The sequence below is a fragment of the Hermetia illucens genome, chromosome 6 (assembly GCF_905115235.1).
Source record: "Hermetia illucens chromosome 6, iHerIll2.2.curated.20191125, whole genome shotgun sequence".
NCBI classification, from domain to species: domain Eukaryota; kingdom Metazoa; phylum Arthropoda; class Insecta; order Diptera; family Stratiomyidae; genus Hermetia; species Hermetia illucens.
This window is the reverse complement of record NC_051854.1, coordinates 55,352,270-55,377,207: the sequence shown is the minus strand read 5'-3', so window position 1 is coordinate 55,377,207 and position 24,938 is coordinate 55,352,270.

Here is a 24,938-nt window from a genome sequence, read left to right as displayed (position 1 = left end):
GGATCATAACTTAAAAAACAAAAGAAGCCACCAGAGCCAACATTTGAAAACTAACTGCAATTACTTTGAGAAGAAGATAGTTTGGTTTACTTTGAAATGAATGTCATAAGTGAGAACAACAACATAATGTTAATTAGTAAGATTGATACCGCTAATAATGAAAAAATCTTCAAACCACCAGCACCATTCGAATCTGTTCCGACAGTCGGGCGGCATTATCAGCACTAAATGGCAACGATATTTCAAGCCAGTTGGTGTGGAGCTGTCATCAGGTGCTGCTGAAATTTGGCCGACTGAACGAAACATTCCTGATGTGGGTGCCGGGGCACTCTAACATCGCCTGTAATGAGGAGGCTGACAGACTGGCTCGCCGAGGGTCAGGATCCACAACGGTGGGGCCAGAACCAGCTCTTGGAATCCGACCATTTACTATCAAGTCTACTCTGAAGGATGAAATTGCATGGATTTACGCAACCGAGTGGAGAAATTTGGACTCTTGCCGGCAAGCGAAAATCCTTGTGAAGGAGCCTAGGGCCACTAAAGCGGCATTTTTCTTGTCCCTTAAGAAGTGGGAGATGAAAACCCTAGTAAGGCTTTTGATGGGACACTGCTCCTTAAACTACCATATGAAAAAGATTGGGGTAGTGGTTTCGGCTATGTGCGGCCAATGTGAGGAGGAGGAGGAGACGGCCCTGCACTTTTTATGCAGCTGCCCGGCATCCTCAGATCTCAGACGAAAAGACCTTGGCAAGGTTTTCTTAAATGAAGAATCTGCACACTCTCTGCCTCTGGAGAATGTTTGCAGATTCGCTAAAGCATGCGAGCACCTTAGGCGGGAAACCATTGAATGGGCAATTTACGGGGATAGTACAATGGGCCTAACAATGGCCTGAGTGATTGAAGCTGCGGCTCGCCCCAGTAAACTAAACTATACTAACTATAATACATATAATTTTCATGCTTCAAAAAGCCTTCCACGCTAATACCTGTTCAAATATAGACCATGATAGTAAATAATAGCATATTACTCTATTTGGAAAATTGCCTGGAAACCTTCTTTAAGTTAATCTTAGAATTATTAAATATTTCAGTAACATATACCATAATCTGGAGCACGATACTAAAAGCTTATTGACTTCCTACTTTTAACAAAGTCAAAAATGTCGGTTTCCTAAAAATTTACAGTAAACCAAGCCATGAAATAACAATATGCTTAATGCATATGCATTAGGAGCTCCGTACAAACGATCGTGCATCTAAATCTCCTTTCATAAAAAATACACAAAACCCCTCATACGTAAATCGACAAGCTTCCTGTTTTCGAATTGTTTGCTGTGTGATTCACTATATGTACACATTAACATTGGAAGAATATTTCCAAAATAACCGGTATGGAACAGAAACTAAGTTACTTTTTAACATACTAAGAGCCATGCAGTTACATCAAGAGTAGATAGATAGTGCCAAAACTATGGTAGGCGATTTCGATCTTTCTTTCTCTATCCATTTTAGACGTTTTTTTGTGGCCAAATACCACTTGATTCAATTAAAGCGGGGTATAAGCAAAAACCAAACACAATCAATTCCGAAAAAGATTATTTAAATAAAAATATATATAATAAGCATATAATTCCATATTCAGCGGATTAAACCTGCTTATTCAAAGTATTTTTATTTGAAGAAGGATTTCCATGCAGACCAATGTAATCAGTAGTTGAAAAGCCCAATTTTCAGTTTACCGATACACACATTGTATGTGGGTCTTGAAGTGGGTTAGAGCACCTTTTTTCGAGACCATGATGGTATGCTAGGAGATATATGATCGGGCATTGCGCTCGTTTGAGATTATCTTTCAAATTTTTGTGATTAAAAAGAACACATAGAAAAAGTTCCGAATCATCTAGTCACCAAGCTATTTTCAATCTTTGAGTTCAACTTATATATACTTAATATATGTGTGATTCAATACTCTCAAACTTCTTTAAACCTTTGTCATTCATAGAAAAATTAGCACTTTAAGATCGATGAACTAAAATCAGGAATTGTTACTTCTGCAATGTGTTTTTTCATCAATTTTTGTTTAGGGATTGAGGAGTCCTAAGTCCGCAACCACTTGATGTTGGACCGTACCAAATGGAGAGCAGCTAGCTCCCGCTCTTTATAGTCCACGGACTCCTCTTTTTGGGTTTAACACGCAAAGATCAAAAATTAAAAGGGAGACGAAAACGGCTACGCTAACAAAAGCGGCTCTCAGGTGTTATACGCTCCCTTCCCCTCCCAAGGGAGCGTCTGCCCTATTACGAAACCTTAGCCGTATTCGTCCCTCTTTTAAAACTCAGCAACTATTCCTGATTTTTTTCCTCGATGATAAGGAACATATATATACATAAAAATCCATATCCAGAAGATAAAACACTGAAGAAGGGGACAGTTGGTCCCCGAAATTCCTATTTGTATATATTACCAACTACTTTTAGCCAATAAAAAGGAAAAATATTTTCAAAGGGAATCTTTCATTTTAAAACTTCGGCTAACAAACTGCCTCCTAATTCAAAACATACATATCGTCACCAGATGGCACCTCAAAGCCCATTAGCGCCCTTACTATCCCTGTATACATATGTACATACCTTTATTTATCTATATAATGTTTATAAAGTTTTTCAACAATGATTTCAGAATCGTTGACAGTTTGAGTCTGGGAACCTAATACATGCTGATATTGTATTAAGTTACATTTTAGTGCGCTCAAAAGTCGTTAACAAGCAATAACTCACCGAAGTCTATATTTATTTACGCGGCTTTGCATAAATGAAACTTAGTATATATTGCGAATTATATAACCTGAATTATGGTGACTCTTCTGTGTAGTAATCTAGAACCATAATCTCTGCCAATAACCAAACTAAACAAATAAATAAAATCCCATTGTTTGAACCCCTAATTGTTGATTGCTGAGACCATATTCGGGAATTCTCTCCAGAATCAGGTATTTTGCAATACTAATTTTTAGCTTTCGGGCCTGTGTTATATTTTTACTGTGCTATTTATGAATAGCGGAAAGTATAATCAATCAATTAGTTTATAAATTTTATGATACATTAGGTTCAAAGGGGCTTACTTAACTTATTAAGTATAGATGAGTGAGTTTTTAAGGTTTTGTGTGAAACAAAACCTTATTAGAATCGATTCGATGTCTGTCTGTCCGTCTGTCTGTCTGTCTGTCTGTCTGTCTGTCTTTTTTTTTTTTGTTTTTGAGGAGGTGGAAATCTTCAAAAGACACTGGTCTGGACACACCAGCGTGTGGGATTTTTACCCACTAAAACCACCCCCGACTCCCTCCCTGCCCCGCGGCACCACCATAAGGTATTACATCACGGGGCGGAGTCAGCTCACTCTAGCTTAATCCCATTTCTTCTATACGCGGCGCACGTGACCGCGCTTTTCTGCTTTCCTCTGCCTTTCGCAACTTATCTTGAATCGATGCGATCATGGAGTTGACCGCATCCCAATTCTCTTGATGTGCTAGCATTTTTGGCACCAGATTTTCTGGTACCAGCACCTCTCCTAGAGTCTCCTCTAGGTTCCTCCTTTCTTCCACAAATCTCGGACAGTGGAAGAATACATGCTCTGGGTCCTCTGGGACTCCATCGCAATTTGGACAGTCGGGTGAGGTCTCCAATTTAAACCTGTGAAGGTATTGGAGATATCCTCCATGTCCCGTGAGAAACTGGGTGAGATTATAATTAACCTCACCGTGTCGTCTCTCCAACCACTCCCTGATGGCAGGAATGAGCCTGTGAGTCCACCGACCCTTTCCCGAGCATTCCCACCGCTCTTGCCATCTATTTATGGATCTCTCCCTCTCAGCCTTCTTCGTCTGCAATAAGGGAGAGATTGGCTTCGCATGGTATATATTCGCCATCTCATCTGCCAAGATGTCAATGGGCATCATTCCAGAGATGACGAATGCTGCATCATCTGAGACAGTCCTGAAGGCAGAGCATACCCTCAGGGCTGTCCTCCTGTAGACTGCATTCAGTTTGCTAGTGTTAACTGACATTCGCAACGCCTCGCTCCAAACTGGGGTCGCATAGAGCATAATTGAGGTCACCACCCTGGCTATAAGCAACCTAGAGGTATGCCGTGGCCCTCCCACGTTCGGCATCATCCTGGCCAGGGCCATACTGGCAGTGGATGATTTATCACAAACATACTGTACGTGTTGCTTATAGCTGAGCTTCCTGTCTATCACCACCCCCAAGTATTTGATGGCCGGCTTGGAAGTGATGATATGATTCCCGACTCTAACACAGGCGTAATTTCTCTTCCGGCGCTTCGTGATGAGGACCGCTTCCGTTTTTTCCTCCGCAAGCGTCAGACCAGAGCTCTCTAACCAGCATTTGACAGCACTGATTGCCTCGCTTGAGTATAACTCAGCATCTTCGAGATGCTTTGCGACAACAACCAGTGCAATGTCGTCAGCGTAACCCACCACTGTGGGTTCCTCCGGAAGGGGAAGATTAAGTACATCGTTGTACATGATGTTCCACAGTAGTGGGCCCAATACGGAGCCCTGCGGGACACCCGCGGAAACGACGTACTCCTGCGGTCCGTCATCAGTGTCGTACCAGAGCCTCCTTTCAGTTAAATAACTATCGACAATTGCGGCGAGGTAGGCGGGAATACCAACCTTCGCTAGGGATTTCCGGATTAGATTCCAATTGGCCGAATTGAATGCATTTTTCACGTCCAGGGTTACTACCACGCAATATTTGCTGGTACTACCCTTTCCGTGGATTGCATCTTCGGCCAAGCCAGTAACCAATTTGATGGCATCAATGGTTGATCTGGCTTTACGGAATCCATACTGCCGATGTGAAAGGCCGCCTTGGCTCTCAACTACTGGGAGTAATCTATTATACATTACCCGCTCTAGCATTTTCCCCACCGTGTCCAAAAGACATATGGGTCGGTATGAGGATGGTTCACCTGGTGGTTTACCAGGCTTAGGCAGAAGCACCAACTTCTGCCGCTTCCATACCGCTGGAAATATTCCCTCGGACATGCACGCTTCGAACAACTCAGCGAACATGTCCGGCCTGGATTTCACGGCAAGCTTAAGGGCCTTATTCGGTACTCCGTCCAGACCCGGTGCTTTATTGTCTCCTATTCTGCCGCAGATCTCGAGGAGCTCGTCTCTGGTGACTGGCGGGATTGCCGTCACATTCAGAGGTGGTTGGAATGTGTCGGTGTTCTCCTCTTGCTGGGGGAATAACCCCTGGATGATTTTCAACAAGAGGGCGGGGCACGTGATCTGCGGAGACGAACGGCCTCTAAATCGTCCCATCACGATTCCATAAGCTCTTCCCCACGGATTTACGTCCGCTTCTGAGCAGAGCTCCCTAAAGCATTTCCTCTTGCTTCGCTGGATGGCGAGCTTGAGGGTTTTGCGGGCTGCCTTGTAGGCGCACTCTTTCTGCCCTTGATCTACTCTACCTACCGCCCTCTGAGCCGCTCTTCTCGCTCGGTGGCAGGCTGATCGAAGGCCGGTCAGTTCATCATTCCACCAGTAGTTTGGTCTTCTACGGGGGAATGCGCACCTCCTAGGCATGGACGCATCACATGCTTTGGCGATGCATTGAGCCAGATGGACAGCTCTTTCCGTAGAGGCGCCTGCTATATCAGGTTGATCCAACCACACCTCTAAGAAGCTCTGCTCATCCAAAGATTTTGCAGACCAGCCTGAAATCTTTTTCGGTTTCGGGCATGATAGCTCTTTGCCCTGAGGTTCGACACATGTCTCAAAGAAAACTGCCTGGTGATCGCTGTGGGTGTAGCGTTCACTGACGCACCAGGACATACCACGCGCCAGCGAAGGGCTGACAAAGGTCAGGTCTACAACCGAGCCTGATCCCCCTTTCTGGAAGGTGTTTACAGCACCTTCGTTAGCCAAAACTATGTCCATCTGCGCAAAAGCTTCTAATAAACTGCGCCCCCTCTGTCTGTCTGTCTGTCCGTCTGTCTGTCTGTCTGTCTGTCTGTCTGTCACAGCCGATTTATTCGGAAACGGCTGGACCAATCGTCACGAAAATTGGTAGGAGTATGTAATCTACCGTTCCCTTTACATGCTCTCATGGGCTTCTCATACATGTGAAAGGAGGGTGCCAAATTTTTTTTTTCACAGAATGTAGCCATGTGGGGTATCAAATGAAAGGTTTCAATTAGTACTTTTCGAAACTGGTTCAATATTTGATGTTGGCTGAAACATAGGGGAGTGAGGGCCCAAAATATGACCCCCAAAAAGTGTAACAGGTCTCGTTCTCAGAACCTATCCAACCGAAAAATCTGAAAAAAATCGCAGTAGTGCATCTCTACGAAATCTAGGCCTCAAAATATATCCGGTTCCGATATCTGCACAAATAAAGTTAATAATAGTATATTTCCACATTTTAGAAATTTACCCGGCACCCCCCTTATCTTCATCCCAGAAGTACAAAATTTGGCATGCGTATAAAGAAGAACATAATGCACAATTTGGTGAAGTTTGAAGAAAATCAAACTATTATTAACAAAGTTATAGGGGGTAAAACTTTACAATTTTTTGTGAATTTCGTGCACTCTACAACCTGCATGACGTCATCATCATATATCAATTCGTCAATACCACCACGAATGAATTGGGTGGAAAAGGAATATTTTGTTTTAGATTTTAAGTCATTTGTATGTGAATATCAATTATTCCAACGGGACGTGTGTGTATGTAGGTATATAATATATGCGTGCTAATGGACTTCGCGGGTAGTGCCTAATTCAGATAGATATAAGAAGTAAATCGGAAATATGGGTACGATCAATTTATATACGTGCCTATATGTGTACAGTATTCGAAAATAGACAGTTTGTTTGTTTAGGGTGAACGTAACATCTACGGCTGTAATATGTACGTATGTCTCGTAGTTTTGTAGCTCTATACGGATAGAAAAATGTTAGTTGAAATTTCTTAGATAAGATGAACACAAAACCTTTATATCCGAAGCGCGAGCTTCCGGTATTCCGACTTGTTATACTATTCAATTAGCCATTCACAATTAAGTTTAGTTATGAAGGCCCTAAGCTGAATAAAATAATTAAGAACAAACAGAAACTGACGAAACTCTATTTTACTATTATTATGGGAGGAATTAATCAAAAAGTTTTGAAGACAATGAGTGTTGGAAGGAACATACTTTGCACTACAGGTATCCTCAGTAATATAAAAGCAAAATGCTGAGATCAGGGAAAGAGATAAATAAAGTATAGTTGGAATTACTCCACAATACTAATGACTTTTGATGACAGCTCCTGCGACAAGCCGACCAAGAAAACGCATTCAATGTCTTTGAAAAAAATGATTGTGTTGAAAAAAGTTGCGGCATCTCGGTCGACGCGGTAAGACTCGACAGTGCGAAGCCAAGAGTTGCGATATAGAACGTGTTCACGGTAAAGGTGGTTATAAACTTTCCTATTTTGATAGCTCACACACGCAATAAAGTGTCGACGTTGCCATCTTTGAGGCATTCCGCGGCGCCACTAAAAAAGTGGAACGATTTGATGACCGACTGATGAAGCTCACTATTATATCAACTGATCGCACGATTCATTTCTTCACCGTATATGCCGATGCCCAGAAAAATACCGTCTCGTAAGTTCTTAACACAAATATTGTAACCTGCTCACCGCACATTAAATAGTGGCGATTTCGTGATAAAGGACAGGAAATAATCCCACTTAGTGATTGCCGGCCATTATGAATGGTGGAATTAAGTTAAAAACGCGATCCACAAAGCGGTCCATGTAATTTTCGGGGTTACCAAGCCTGGTTTTAGAATGACAATATTCAAATGAAAGTCCATGGGAAGAAATGCCATGGTTTTCATCGATAAGACCCTGGCCAAATGACAAATTTACAAGAATACTACCTAGGAAGTAAAAAAAGCCATCGCTGTTACCTGAACGGTTCATTACAAAGATCTTTATGATAAACTGGACAGTCGGGACGGCAAGTAGAATCTGTATCGACTTGCCAAAAGCCAACACCGACGTACACAGAATATCGAACAATTTTGTATCCGTTGCGTTAATGACAAGAACAGAACTTTCCCTACCTGAAAGACAATCAGAATTTTTCGAGCAAATTTCAACGGAAGAATTTTCTCATCCTCTGATTCCACAAGCACTGCCGATAGTTATAGGAATCCCGACTGTCAGCGCGGCTGAATTCCAGGAAGCAAGAAAACGAATGAAATCGGGGCAAGCAACAGGACCTCACGACATTGCGGCTAAGTTCTGGAAAGCAAAGAACTGGAAACCAACACTGTGGCTTAGTGAGTTCTTCAATTGGGTTATTGAGGAGGATAGAACACCATCTGACTGGCAAAACGCAGTGCAAATTACCGTGCCATCCCATTTCTATCTCATACCATGAAGATTTTTGAACGCATTTTTCACACTGTGGGAAGCATCACTCTCCCTACATTTATTGAAATAGAGAAGGTGTTTGACCGTGGTATGCTCTGCGACAACATCTAATGCCAGAGGGAGAAATTGCTCTACCATGATCCGAAAAGAAAAGTTTGAAGTGTGGTGACTATATGAAAACCGCTCCGTGTCTCTGTCAGTGTTCATTAAGGAAGCGCCTTTTCACCACTCCTTTTCAAGGTTTTGTGTCAAACTAAGCCTTATTAAAATTGGTTTATTGTCTGTCTGTTATACACCTTTTTCTCCGAAACAGTAGCAGCGATTGACGCCAAATTTGGTGGGAAGGTGGAAACTGTGAACCCTTACACATTCAGTGAATTACATCATTCTAGATGGAACTCAAGGGAGAAGGGGGGGGGGGAGTTGGTCTTCATATATGCCCATTTTTTTTCACCAAATATAGTCATGTTAGTCATGTGGAGGAATCAAATGAAAGGTCTTTTGATATCTTTTAGAAAGTTAGCGAGTGCGGGGGCCGAAAATAATATTATGAATATTACTATAATTTTTAATAATTGGCTGCAAAAACCCCCACAAGTTAGAAAAAAAATCTCCACTCAAATATTTTTATTTATGAGATACGCAAAACCTTTCATACCTGAAGCGTCTAACTTCCGGTTTCTCCGCTTTCCCGACTTGTTCCCTATTATGGACACTATCACATAGCACATCCAACGTCCAGCACCCTATACACTGCTCTATGCAGATGATGTTTTCTTAGCGGCTCATAAGAAAGCTGATCTCGAGCTACTTGTCTAAAAGTGGAATGATCGCCTTATTTAACATAGTCTATGATTGGATCTGAATTAAACCGAATTTTCGACGACCGACACAAATGAAAGAACACTAGAACTGTCAATGACAACGACCTGCAGAGAACTGACCGATTTAAATACCTCGTATTAATGCTAACTGCAACTAGTAAACGGGAGGATTCCCATGTAAACAAACAGGGGGGGGGGGGGAGGGAGTTCTTTTCTTCGAATAAACCCGTGTGGGAGATCAGATGATTAGTACTTCAAGAAACACGTATCAGATGCAAGGCAGGGGAGTGGGAGGTCAAAACGTAAAAGTTTGAAGAGCAGCAGGGCTTATTCTCAGAAACTACTCAACCCACAATAATGTTATTATTAACCAAGCTATACAAGGTAAAAGTTGTCTATTTTGTGTGAATGCTAGTACCAAGTACCAAGTATCTATCTAACTAATTAAAAGAGATGAGCCAGGAGAAGAGGCATTTACATGGTTAGGAACCTTGCTAGTGTAAGGGATGTTAAATAAGTTTGAGTTTATAGTGATACTACGGTAGATAACCTAGATGGGGGAAGTGTGGACAGGTCAAAAGAGGAGCAAGTCAAATGTTGTGGGGGCAAGAAATGCCATTGCGCCATAGATAAGTGGCCCGTGGCCCTTGTGTATTGGCGTGTCGACGGCACCTAGATGCTTTTCTTTTCTGTTTTTCCTTATGCGTGCAATTCATCTCGTGCACGTACCGAAGCCCGTTGAAGATGGGGAATGATTTTCCTGTGTTTTGCCTTCTTGATTACACGGCTCATTAATACAAAGAAGCACTTCAAGAGATATCGCCTAATATAAGAAAAATCCAAGACTGAGGCTATTTTGCAATAGATGTTCCCCACACTAAAGAGCGAAATTAATGTTTACAGACAGTGATGTCGACGGCGATTGTGTTTTTTAATAAAATATCAAATCTATGTTCCTCCTCCGTGAAGCTATTGCACTTGTGATAGTCGTGTCGCGGCACTTCGGAGGCGCAAACCTAGGCGCCAATATGAATTCGCCTCCGCCGTTTCATTCAATAGCCGCAGCAAGAGCTGACGGACTGACATGAGGCTGGGGTGATTAATGTGCCGCCCCAATCAAATTGATAACTTGTTTTACGCAATTGGGACTTTAGTCCTTGATCCTCGAGCACTCACCTATCCGAAAATTCTTAATGTCAGAAAGGGAAACTCGCGTTTCGCATATTTTTGGGTTTCCGTTCCTGAATGCATCATTATGAGAATGAAATATAAATCATAAGTTGAAAAAAATTTCATGCTCTGAAAATACACATTAATTGAATTTTTCACTTAAAAAGTGAATATAAAAATTCTCTTTCCAGAAGAATCTGAATAATAGAATATTGTTATTCCTATTTCGTGGTCTTATTATTTTTTCCTTAAACAAAAACCTCCATTTTCAAATAGTGTGATTAGCATGAATTAATCCATTGGCAATATCTAGGCTATACCGCACCCACTTCGAAAAGATTTGTTGAGTAAGTATGACTTTTTCAAAGCTTCATTAGCACTAATGTAATGCACGTCCGTTGATGAAGATGTTTTTCACTGAACTGCATATAATCAGTTTGCGTTAGATATAGTGGGTTTGAAATGGTATAGTAATGGCAGTAAATGGCTCTATTTACCTTTTACATTCTCAATTATCAAACTACCTTAAGTGCATTTATATACTATACTGTTACTCAATAATATTTTCACAATATTTTCATGAACAATTGAGTTATATAATATGTAATCTTCTTCATTTTAGAAGGACTACTTAGAAATATCTGAACTAAACTATAGGGTGGTAGCTTCTTTCTTCCATGGCAAAATGTATTTGGGAGAATACATATATTACAAAACCAAATAGTGTTAGGGATATATCAGCTTGTTCTCCTAAAGTCCACTGATTATTGGACCGGGAGTAAATTGCAAAAATTCCAAAAGATTGGAATTTTACTTCCTTTTCTGAAATAGTTGGTGAGACCTCAAAGAATGATTAATTATATTAATTATATTATATTATATTATGGCGTACCAGGTTTATCCTCACCTGAGTTGCAAACGCAGAGCTGCATGCGACTAGACGCGTGTCATGGGTTGCGGATAATGACATGACCCACCGAGTCAGCTACGAATATCGCAAGTTAATCTTGTAAATAAGTAGCCGCGGACAAGCAGAACGTTTCCCTTTGTGTTCGTCTTTCCTTACCGATTCTTGTTCAGGGGGAGTAAACCTCCTTAACAAATGCGTAATCCGGGGTGAAGGGATCGACGCGCCTATCGGATGAATTGCAGTGACGTTACACTGTATTTCAGCGGCTCCCCTCCAAATACCTTCCCTACCTTTGGAGGTAACCATGGGGCATTGCAACATTGGGGCTCTGTTGCAGGGTTGACTGCCTCCCCACCACTCGTGGGAACAAAATTGGAGAAAACATTTCAAATTCTTTTAATGGGACCCCAGGGACACGAAGACAGTACCCAACACGGTTAAGGGTCGTTCAACAACACCAGAGCGGCTCTTCGCCCTTGGATGTTTTGGCGGTTATGCTGCCAACCACTAGGGACGGGAGACCTAGGCGTCGTATGGTTTGGACGAACCAACTTAACGAATTTATCGTCCGCGCTTATTACCGTGTCACGGATTTGGAACGGAATCCATCAGGGTACAGACATCGACTCCATGACGCGTTCATAACCCGCTTCCCGGAACTAAGTCATGTTCCGGAGCAGAACGTTGTCAATCAATACCGGGTGATAGTAAATAACAACCGAGTTGCCTTACCAACTAGGCAACAAATCTTCAAACAGATTTCACTTGAGCTCGGGGTGGAGTCATCAAATTACCGGATTAGTCAAAGGAGTAACACAACTACTCCACCTATAAGGCACTCCATGAATCCAGTAGTCAGGAGAAGCTTAGTAACTAGGGATGTCGACCCAATTTATAATGAGGCTTTGACCGCATTCCAGGTCGCATTCACAGAGTATGCTGAGATTCTCCCAGACGCTAGGCAAAAGATCCCAAAACTGAAGTTTACTTCGGCAACTACTAACATCATTGCTGCCGTTGACAGAATTTTGGCTGATCGTTTGGCTAGCGAGATTACTGCTACAGAGGTTCACAGCCTGATCTATGTTGCAGCTGCCACGGTTATTCGTCTCCATAATCAACATCTTAGAGCGAATAGCAGAGGTATGCGCAGAAGGACTTTACCGTTCTGGGTGTTTCGACTCAACAAAAGAGTCGAAAAGTTGAGAAAGGAGATTGGTCGTGTGACGCAAGCACTCCTTGGAAATCCCTCACCAAGAGTGCACAGATGCGTTGTCCAATGATATGCCAATCGAAGAAATCCTCGAGGTGCTGAAGCAGAAACTTGCGGTATGCTCCAATCGCATCCGTAGGTATCAGAAAAGCTTTCAGCGTAGGACAGACAACACCTTGTTCTTCCAGAACCAACGGGCATTCTACAAAAATCTCACCAACTCAGATAGGGAAAGTAACCTCGATCTGGATCAGGCAGAAAACTTCTGGAGAAGTGTTTGGAGCGAATCCAGCCGTTGCAATTTAGAAGCAGCGTGGCTCCCACACCTTATGCGTTCATGCGAGGCTCTCCCCGAAATGACCATGCCTGACGTAACTGAAGTCGACGTTGAAGCAGCCCTTGACAAGGCAGGTAACTGGAAGGCGCCAGGAGTTGACAAGATTCACAACTTCTGGCTGAAGCGGTTCAAGAGCGCTCACAGGATATTGGCAAATCAATTTAATCAAATGATTGCCGATCCTGATTTAGTTCCACCATTTTTCACTAAGGGGATAACTTTCCTCATCCCCAAGGAACAGGGTGTCTCTTGCCCTTCAAAATGTCGACCAATTACTTGTCTTCCTACCATCTACAAGGTCTTCACTTCAGTTCTGTGCGCGAACATCTCAAAACATCTTGATGTTCATAAATTGATAGCTGAAGAGGAAAAAGGATGCGCAAAAGGCTCCCGAGGCTGCAAAGAACAGCTGATAATCGATACGGTAGCTGTAAAGCAGGCTGTCCATCAGAAACGAAATATCTCGACAGCCTACATCGATTATAAATCAGTCTTTGACTCCATATCACATTCGTGGTTACTACAAGTGTTACGCTTGTATAAAATCAACCCGAATGTCGTTCTTCTTCTGAGAACAGTAATGAAGAATTGGAGCACGAAGCTATCGGTATCCTCACAAACATCACGAGAGATACCAATCAGGCGTGGCATTTTCCAAGGCGACTCTCTAAGCACACTGTGGTTTTGTTTGGCTTTGAATCCGCTATCCCATCTTTTGCATGAAAGCAAATACGGGTTCCAAGTCAAGCATGGCATATTGTCGAAATGTACATTAAGCCATTTAATGTACATTGACGACATCAAATTGTATGCCAAAGACGAGAACCAACTTCGCTCCTTGCTGGACATCACTATCCAGTTCAGTAGGGATATCGGCATACAGTTGGGTTTGGAAAAATGTCGCATAAAAACAATTGTTCGAGGAAAACACACCGACAACGAAGGATGCAGCCAAAATAACATCCGAATTGAGGGTATGGATTCGGACGACGTGTATAAATACCTCGGCATATTGCAAGCAACAACACCTGCTGTGGCAATAATTAAATCTAAGTTGCTGGGGGAATTTGAACGGCGTCTGGATCTTGTCCTTAAAGCTGAGCTGTACGGGAAAAATAAGATCATGGCAATCAACACCTTCGCCATTCCCGTCCTTCTATACACTTTCGGTGTGATACAGTGGAGTAATACTGATTTAGAATCTGTCAATAGACGGGTAAGGGCAGTTCTTGCAAACAACAATATGCACAATAGAGCTGCCGAAAAATTGAGGATCATTATCCCACGTCATCAGGGAGGAAGGGGGGTACTTGATTTAAAAACGTTGCACTACAATCAAGTACATTCTCTTCGTGAGTTTTTCTATGAGAAACAATCCTCTAGCCAAATACATCAGGCTACCGTGATGGCAGATAATAAATATATCTCCTTTGAACTTGAGAAGCAGAGAATGGGATCCCATGTCGAACGTTACTTCAGTCCGACAGAAGATCGACATGTGGAAAGAGAAACTCATTCACGGAGGTCATATAAAAAATTTGTTGTTGTCAGGCATTGACATCGAAGCCTCCAACAAATGGTTGACAAATGGTGTACTTTTCTATGAGACCGAAGCATTCCTAACTTCAATTCAGGATGCTTCGCTCCCAACAAAAAATTATAAACGGTACATTCTTCACGACTCCTCAATCACCAACTCCAGTTGTAGGTTATGCAACTGTGAAGAGGAGACCATCCAGCACATAACATCTGCGTGCAGGATGTTGAGCAGTACCGAGTACACCAATCGTCATAACTCCGTCTGCAAGATTCTCCATCAAAACCTTGCGTTGAAGTATAACTTAGTGGCAACCTACCATCCTTACTATAAGTATACTCCGCAGAGAATCTTAGAAAATGATCGGGTCAAACTACTGTGGGATCACACTATTGCCACTGACCACAGTGTTAATCATAACAGACCCGATCTAGTTCTGCTTCTGAAGGAAGAACGAGCGTGCTTTATAATCGATGTAGCCGTACCGTTGGACCGGAACACTGTTGAAAAACAGCACGAAAAAATCCGGAACTACGGCCCTTGGCAGACGATATGAAGCACACTTGGAGACTACAAAAGATCGAAGTAGTCCCAGTAGTAATTTCAGCGACGGGATTAGTCCCGCAGAACTTACATAAAGCGCTGAAAATGCTCGATCTTAGGGCTGGACTATACATGGAGATGCAAAAAGCGGTTATCCTTGCAACCTGTGCTATAGTCCGAAGAGTCCTGTCCGGTAATAATCTGACCTAATGGGTTTCAGTCTTGATCCGCACTGTCTTCGATATAAGATCCATGTCTCTGTAGTGTAGGACCTCCGCGTCATTGGCTGAAGTGTTTGCGACAATCGGGATGTACTAATACATTTTCGCATGGTCGCACACACTTTGCGTTAAAACGCATCATCGCTGTGATGCGGGCCTTTGGATGTTGCCTTCAGCCCATCCTTAGGTTGGTCGCCCCTCGGTCCGGTTGGGCGGGAAGAGGCTCCGTGGGCTTTTTGAACTATATATATATATAAATTCACGTCTTGATAATCTCTGTTAAACATGACGCGATTTTTCGAAAGTTTCGATATTTCGGGAACCACTTGTTCGCTTCATCAGTGCTAACAAGCTTGCTCATCTGTAAGCAATAAGGTTGTATTTATACTAGTCTAAATCTATACTATATACTGTGATATTATAATTATGGCTAATTTAAAAAAACCTATATCTAGGTCCAAAAAAAAAAAAAATATTTAATTACATGAAATAACACAAGTTAGCACTGATGAAGGGAACAAGTGGTTCCCGAAATATCGGTATTTGCAAGAATAAACATTCACACCAACGTAAAAGAAACAACAAGTTTTTATCATTTCAAATAATTAATCGTTGGAAACACCGTATAATTTTACTCAGACACCTTTTTTAAACAATGGAGAATAGCAATTACCCAGATCTGAATTCAACCTAGTGTCAACCGGTTGTTTGCTAATGAACAAGCTTTCATAGACATCCAGCTGGTTAATTTTTCTTACCTGCTTTAGAACCTTCAAATGCTCGGCGCTTATTTTATGGCCGCATTCCAGCATATGTTTAGCCACCATAGATTTAGTAGGTTTTCGGGAGTAGTTGACAGCCAACTCTGCTTCCTTCATGTGCTCCCTCAATCTGGTAGTTACCAGTCTTTTCGTTTGCCCGATATACACCTTCGGACAATCTGAGCAACTACCAGATTTAGGGAGTACATAAAGGAGGCAGAGTTGGCTGTCAAGAAATTTCGAAATATCGGTATTTGCAAGAATAAAAATACACACCAACGAAAAAGAAACAACAAGTTTTTTATTATTTCAGACTGGAAAAGGTGTGTCTTTAATTTATGAACTTTGTGTGCTTCCTTTTCACTCCTTTTATAGAAGAAATACACAAATCCTTTTATACCTGAAGTTTCCCGTTTTCCGACTAACAATGAAATTGGCTTTAAATAAATTTGGTTAGCAAAACTCAATTGAGCCGCTTCCTGTAGTCCTGTGATCTGTAAAAATCTGCGATTACATTCGTCCTTTAATGTGAATTTGAAATATATCATAAAGTGTAGAGATGCTTAGATATCACGGGCAACTTCCTTTTTATTGAATCCTAAACGTAGTATGAATTATACCTAGCGATATCAAGTTGACTTATAATAGATATGATAATTATTTCTGGTTCAAAATTGAGTTGGTTTTAAATTCAAAATGAGAGAAGAGTACTTCCGAGAGTCCCATCATGCCACTTTGCTTAGACATAAAATGTCTAGCTTATATCGTTGGAATTCTCATTTGAGTTGGAGGAAGAGAGCATTCTAGGGACCCTCGACACTGTTACCGAGGAGCGTGCTCACATTGCAGAAACCAATCATAATTCGTTTTCGATAACCAAGCATAGTAGTCGTGAGATCATATCCTATCCGAGACGTTGTTGACGTGTCAAGTTTCAAAATTTGAAAGTTGTTAGTCTACAAATTTCTATCCCTTTTACGATAAGCAGGGAATCCTTTGAATATACTTTTATGATAAATCCAACCGAATGGGCATGAATTGGCTGCCGAAAGGGTGAAAACCTGGGATGCCTAGATTCTAGGCGTTTGTTTGCCACGGCGAAGCTCATCGATGCAGGTTTAGCGCAACCGAGTATGTGAGGGCATTGAGATCAGACGCGGTTTGTATGACGAGATCTGGTCAACTTGGGGTGGAATTGCTCGTTTTTAAGTGTTACACAAATTTAGCGAAGTTACGGCACTTGCGGTAGTTGGCGAGGTTTCCGTTTTCCTCGTAGTATGCCCATTGAGCGTCCGATGAGTTGAGACATTCACTTGGCTCGCGAATGCCATCTCGTTTGAAGCAACTTGCCGTTCTTATACTATAAAATTTAGAGCGGCTTTTATTATGTTTATGGGAGCATTCTATTGATTTAACACTGGATATGCGTTGAACCTTAAATTTCTCAGCAGACTCTCACATAGAGTTAGTATGATCAACATTATGAATAAACAACGAATTGCTCTTAGCCGCGGAACATCACCTCGTTCTTCACGTGAAGGTTCTTCGTTGCAATCCTCTTTGTTTTTCAGAAGGGTTTGACGGCTGATGTTCCCTGATCTTTTGAATAGGAAAGTCTTGATCACGGGATTCGAGGTGGTGCTTTGTGTGGCCCTGAAATTTTCCTAGGCTCAGCTACAACGATTAGAGTTTTTTTGTGTGTGTTTTCTCCAAAATTCCTAATGCGGTTGTTGTTCTTTGGCTGCCATTGTTTTCTGGTACTCGGCTTCATTTTAGGGGTGGAGCAAGGTACAGTGTCCGAATTCGTTGACGCGGAGTTGTACTTTTGGCTTTATACACAACTAATAAAATGACAGTGAAAATGAACTAGCACTTCAAACAGTAAATTCTCCTAATTGGTAAGACGATGGTATCGTCGTAAGCGAAACATCAACACAGCTGGAATCTAACCAGAATATATTGAGGAACCACAATTCCTTCTTCCACAAAGAAATCATTTCGGTTGGGCCATGGGAAACCGTAAACACCATTCAGTTCATCATACGGAAATGTTTGGTGGAACCAAATTTGACCATGACAATTTGTTTTGATTAGTATATATCGCAATTGGATGCGTTTTAAGGCCTAGTTTTCATACCGGAGCATCATGATGAATTTTGTTAGATTTTTCAGTTGAGCGCTTTCTAAATCTTTCTTGTAAAAACTTACATATACATACGTATGCATAGAATAAATGGCATATGATGTCAAAGCTTCAAATTATGATCAGAGATATATAATGAAAAACATTTTCTTTTTTGACTTAGTTACTTCTAAATCAAACGATTCCATAAATTGCAGATATGGTTGCCATCTACCCCTACATAGAGGATAGCACATCAACCACGCTTACGCGCTATCGTTGTCTGTTTGCTCCTGCAACTCTCTCCAAAACTTTCTAAGAAAATTGAACTCCTTCTCCACTGTGTTTCTCGAGCGACCCAGTTGTCAGCCATCCAGCGATAATGAATTCTATTGTAAGGGAACACGAGTAATGGAGTTGTTCTGTTGGAGTTTTGGAGATATCACTTTATTCGCATTTGGTTTGGAAAAAATACCTTCACATGCTTTTATGTCAGAGAATCAGATATTTTGCAAACTCCGGGTAGTAAAAGCACTACATCCTTGTGAAAAATGGAAAGTGTTGGCTTTTACTGCTAACCCAACGCTCTTGCAGCAAAGAATTACATCTGAGAGTTAGTCTGTTATAAAAGATATAACCTCTGTTGCATTAAGTAACGCCATTTTAATAATCGTTTCTTCTTTGGCTTCGGATCATCGAAGCCTGTAAATTTCCGAAAGGATTGCTGCATTCGTCACAACTAACAACCTTATCATTATAACTTCCAAACTTTGAACAATTTTCTTAGAACAGTTTACCGAAGTGGTACGTTGGAAAATTTATCATTCAATCATTCTCTTTAGCATTTTATGTTTTGATCCACTCTCTCATCTTGGTGTTTCAGAAATGCGAAGATGGGGCAAACTTTATAGCCCCACGTTCAACCACGAAAACTCCAACAAACAAGTCGAAATAGCGGAAGTTGGTGCACATATTTTTCCATTCGTATATGGCTAAAAACTCAAAATATTCCTTCATATTTTTTTCAAAGCTACAAGATACACTTACATATTATAGACGTAGATATTATGGCGGAACGAGCAACTTGCGTGTCGGATGCACGCGAATACCCATCATCGTGGCCATAACCGGGGTCACCAATTATAGTAAAAATTATACTAATTGTATTAAAACATTTTACTATATTTTATATTTATTTACTCATTTGATATTAATTTGGAATTGCAAATGAAATTGGAATAAATTACAAGGAGAGAGTCCTACTTCTCCTCGCTTCTTTCTGTCGCGAATTCTACAAAATTTTTTCCGGCTAAATTTCTTAAATATGCTAATATATTATTATTTGTGCGGATAAAGGAATGGGATGTATTTTGAGACTTAGATTTCGTTTAGATACACCGCTGTGATTTTTTTTCAGATTTTTCAGTTGGATAGATTCTTAGAACGGGTCCTGTTACACTTTTTGGTGATCATATTTTGAGCCATCACTCCCCTACATTTTAGCCCGTATCAAAAATATCATCAGTTTCAAAAAGTACTAATTTAGCCCCAGACGTCGAATCGATCCTAGTAAGCTTTTGTTTCCCACAAAAGCTTAAAAAGGGTTCACCTGATAGCAGCAAAGCGCTGGGGAGAAGTAACTACTTCATATATGGGTCTTCAATATTTCACTTGAATGTCAATTATTCTCGTTAATTATGACAGCATCCTATTTGCATGGCTTCAGATGTAGTAAATTCGCCCGAAATTGACAAGTTTGAACTGCTATAACTTTGGCACTAATTGGCGAATTTTCGTGGAACTTGGCATACGACTGCAAGACAGTGGTACTCATAGCTTGAACTTAAGAGGGATTGTTCCGTCAATTTTTAAAAGTTGGTAATAAACGATTAGTAAGTTTATTTGAGCAGATATCGAAATGGGACATATAAGCGCACCATCCTTTTCGAAATTTTGGGTTGGATAATTTCTGAAAATGACTCCCGTCTCATTTTAAGTATGCACATTTTGACTCTTTACTCGCGCACTTTACAATTCTCGTCAAAACTGATATCATATTCGGAAAGTACTAACCAAGAATTTTCATTTAATACCCCACATGACTATATTCGACGAAAAAACTTTTAACATCCCTCCTTTGCATGTATGGGCAACCCTTCTTTAAAGTCCACGTAAATTTATGTTACTCACTGAATGCGTGGGATTTCACAGCCTCCATATATCCATCAAACTTCGTTCGGATCGATTTAACCGTTTTAGGGAAATGTGCATGTGACAGATAGACAGACAAGCAGACAGTGAATCGATTTTAATGAGGTTTTTTTTACACAAAACCTTAAAAACGCACATTCTCGGTATTTCGAAAGCATTGAAAACTCCCTCGAGCGGCGCGAATTCAAACTCTTCTCGTCAAAGTTTCGCAATTCCCGCTCCCCAAATACCTCCCCCTAAGCTAATATAAAATTTGCTGATCATACTTTTTATTCTCCTAATTCAGCCTGTGAGCTTCTTCGGGATTATTTTCCCACAGTTTTCCATTCATCTCACTATTTTTCGACACGGCCGATTTTTTTGTAACTAGTATAACTTCCATTCCTCGTCTGATGTCACTTCAATGTTGATTTCCTTCTCGGAACTACACGCAACAACTGTTGCGGTCCCGATTGCTTCCCGAATTTTTTCCCAAAAAATGTTCCTGCCCTTTACTTTCAATGATAACAAGAATTTGGGTGGCGTTATTTTTCTGCACATGTTTTATGAAGCTCATATTATCCCCTTACATATAACAGATGACATTACATAGGCTGGAAATTACCACCCTATATCCATCCTGTCCTTCTACTACAAAAGTTTTGAGAGGGACTTAACGGTCTCGCTACGGCCACCACATTGTGAAGCAAGCATAAAGAAGCAGCATCTAATTTAATTTTATATTTTAATAATGGCTTTCGTGTGGCTTACATGTGCCCGGATAGCTCAAATGGTTAGAGCGCTAGGCTGTCATAGCGAAAAGTCGCGGTTCAAATCTCGCTGGGGGCAGGGGAATTTGTTATCGTGACTGGATGTCGGACATCAGTCGACTCAGCTGTGAATGAGTACCTGAGTCAAATCAGGGTAATAATCTCTGGCGAGCGCAATGCTGACCACATTACCTCCCACAGTGTACTGTGGTGTACCATCACTTCAAGGCCAACGCAACGTATAATCCTTTCTTTCTGATAAGAGAGTAAATTTTAATGTGGCCCACAGATGACTCAACAAAAATTATGGTCCGATCTGCTTTTGTATTTTTCATGGATGCTTCAAGGCCTTCCTCTTTAAGGGTTTCCAGAAATGAGGGAATATTACGGGAACTTTCACTTTTTATTAGTTGCAAGTTTGATAGAATTAGAAGTGATACGTTTGCTTTCTGGAGGAGTGCTTGCAATTTTAGTATTAACATTGTTTTTTAATTTTATTCATCAGGAAACATACTGTGGTTTCCTTCCTCGCCTATTTCAATGCGAAATTCATGTTGATGTTCGCGTTGGAGTCTTTAGATTTATAAAGATTGGATGAAGTAAAGATTGTTGCAGTGCAGGTAGTTGGCTGCAAGTAGAAGGTATCGATACCTCAAGTTCCGTTACTAGGGATTCCTGGAAAAGCTGTTTGTGAAAACAGAAACAGAAAAGTGAAAACAACCTTTCGGGACGATTACTCATACGGGGTCGACTTTCTTCCCAATAAACGGAATTCAAGTAAATTTTTATTAGTACCCAAGACGACCTTTTAGGTTGATTGTTGTAAGCAGAATGAGCGGCAGGGACTCTCACGTGGTCGTGTTTGAATTCACCAACTTCATTCCGAAAGGTGTCCATACCATATACTGACTTATCCAGAGCGACCACTTCGTGCTTCTTACTAACCTCCGAACGTATTGATTTCCAGCAACTGGCTGAGATTATCATCATCAACAGACGGTTGTGGTATCTATCTATAATAAATTTCGTCGTTATGAAGCCTACAGAATCGTCCATCCTTTTGTAGTGGGCCAAAAATTCTTCTCGCGAGCACGGCCAAAAGTTCACAATTTTTCTTGCTAAGGACCCAGGTCTCCTCCTAGAAATATATAAGAACTGGCAAGATCATTGTCTTGTACAGTAAGAGCTTTGACCCTATAGTGAGATGTTTCGAGCTGTAAGCTGAAGTGGGCTCTCTCTCAACAACTGTATGCGGATTTCATTGTCGCAGCTGTTATCGGTTGTGATTTGCGCACATTGGTCAAGGTCAGATTTGTCAGTCTTATTAATTTCGTCGAGATACCAAATTCTTTCATAGCCGTGTACGGTTTCACCTAGGCTATGCTATCATAGGCGGTCTTGAAGTCGATGAAAAGGTGTTGCAACTGATGTCGATATTCCAACAGTTTATCCATCGCTTGATTGTTCTGGGCGCATAGGACTACCCGACCTAGCAAGATAGAGGAGAATATCTTATAGATGGTACTCAACAACGTGATACCTCTATAATTACTGCACTGTTTTTCTATATGGGACAGATAATGGCTCGTTGCCAGTCGTCAGGCATTGATTCGCTGTCCCACACCTTGAGCAATAGTTGATGTACCGCTCGGTGTAGTTGGTCGCCTCCATATTTAACCAATTCGGCTGTAATTCCATCGACTCCTGGCAACTTACTATTTTTAAGCCGATGAATTGAACGGACTGTTTCTTCCACGCTTGGTGGTGACAGCATTTAATCGTCGTCTTTAGTTGGCGGGACCCCCAAGGTCGCCGATATTTTGGCTGTAGGGCAGTTCATCAAAATACTCAACCCATCGCTCCAATATGTCCATTCTGTTGGAAATCAAATTGCCCTCTTTGTCTCGACAGGATGAGCATCGAGGTGTGTAAGATTTCATCCTGATGACTTATTTTTAAACCTTGCGCGCCTGGTGCGGTTGCTCCCTGTTCTTTTCGAATTCAGCGACCTGTTGGTTCTCCTAGGCTTCCTTTTCCGTCTGTGAAGCTACTTCTCCGCTCGACGGAGTTCATGATAAGCCTCCCCACGTGCCCGCGTTCTCTGAGAATGCAGCATTACTCAGTATACAACATTCTTCCGTTCCGTTGCTAGTTTACATTCATCGTCGAACCAGCCGTTTCGACTTTTTTTGCGGCTGGTGCCAAGTATGTTTCTGACCGTATCAAGATCTTACTTAAATGATAGGGTAAATCATGTGTCTTTTGGCGTTTTTGTTGTTGTCCATTTTTCGCCATATTTTCCTTGCTTATTTACCTGTCCTGGTCTTTTATATACAGATGAAATTATCTTCTATTTTTGATTCGCTTATTTGTCAGAGTAATACTTTAGGCATTATATCAGTGATGCGTTCTGAAAAAGAATGCTATTCATTATGTGATTCACTAAAAACCTGTATCCTGACACCCGTTTACTATCGTCAGCATCTAAAGGTGGTTGATTGTTACAAATCTTTCCGTGTACCATTTTACAACAAACTACCATTTAATCTTATGTCGACATACTCAACCAAGGTGCAAGAATGTCTGACTTTTTGCTTCATTCCTCCCATTAATTCATGGATATCCATTCCTCGGGCATTCTTTATAATACCTTCCGCAAAACCAATTTTGACGATCTGGGCTGAGCTTTAGCCTCTTTCAACTGGGTACATATATTAAGCAACTCATCATGTGATCAAGCTCTAAACACCTTTTACAATATTTTGTCCAATCTCCTTTCCTGTTATGTCCCTTCTTCCCCTACGTTCGTACTCACCTTGATTCACAACGGAAATTCTTATTAACATTCACCTGAAACATACACTGCGGAAGAAGTTTCGGGCTTCTAAGAATGACCCCGACTTTGCTTACTTTAAGGCTATACGCTCTACTATTGAGCGGCGAAACCCTTTTGGTCTCACGCGCGCAACTCTCACTCAATCTCTCTCTTCTTCTATCAGTTTTGCTGACTTCACTGCCAACTCCCCACAACAATCCTGCGACCTTCTCTGCACCTACTTCTCTTTAATGTTTTCCCACCCTCTACACCTCTCATAACTGCAGACTGCTCCGAATCTCTGGCCATTCCTCTCCTTACCCCTTCCTTTGCTGAGTTCCTCATTAGTAATCTTGACCAGAATGTCGAACTCGGCCCTGATGCGCTTTCTCTAATCTCTTCCTCCTTAACTGTAGAAAACACGTTTCCCTCCCCCTAAGTATAATCTACAACAAAGGTCTAGAAGAATGCTACTTTCCCCATCTCTGGAAAGAGGCCTTATCATCCCTATCCTCAAAAGCGGAGACCCTTCTCTTGCTGTCAACTACCGCCCCACTTCTCTTCTCTCCTCTTGCTCCAAAATCCTGGAAAGATACGTCAACGACTGGTTGACCTGGCACTTCCGTCACCTCATTGTAAACGAGTAGCATGGTTTCGTAAAAGATAGACCTATGGCTTCAAACCTTCTGGTCTTCACCAACTTTGTTGTAGCTTTAGTTCACGACAGGAGGTACATGCTATTTATATCGATTTCTCCAGAGCCTTTGATTATTATTATCCTGTTAAGGGAAAGTCGCACCGCGTTCTTAAAGAACTATTGTGCCCTTGTTACTGGGTAAAGTGTAGCTATTAATCATTGTATCTCAAGTAAGCCTATAACCGTCAAAAACTTTAGTATGTTCCCTACTTCCAGATCTTTCAACTATGTATCTGGTATTAAGTGTTCTCCCAAATGCCTTGACCTACTTGGCACAAGTGCCGGACACTGTCCCAGGACGTGTATACAGAGGTTTCGTCACACTCCTCACTCCTCCTTGCAGGCAGTGTCCGTAGATATCCCTAGCT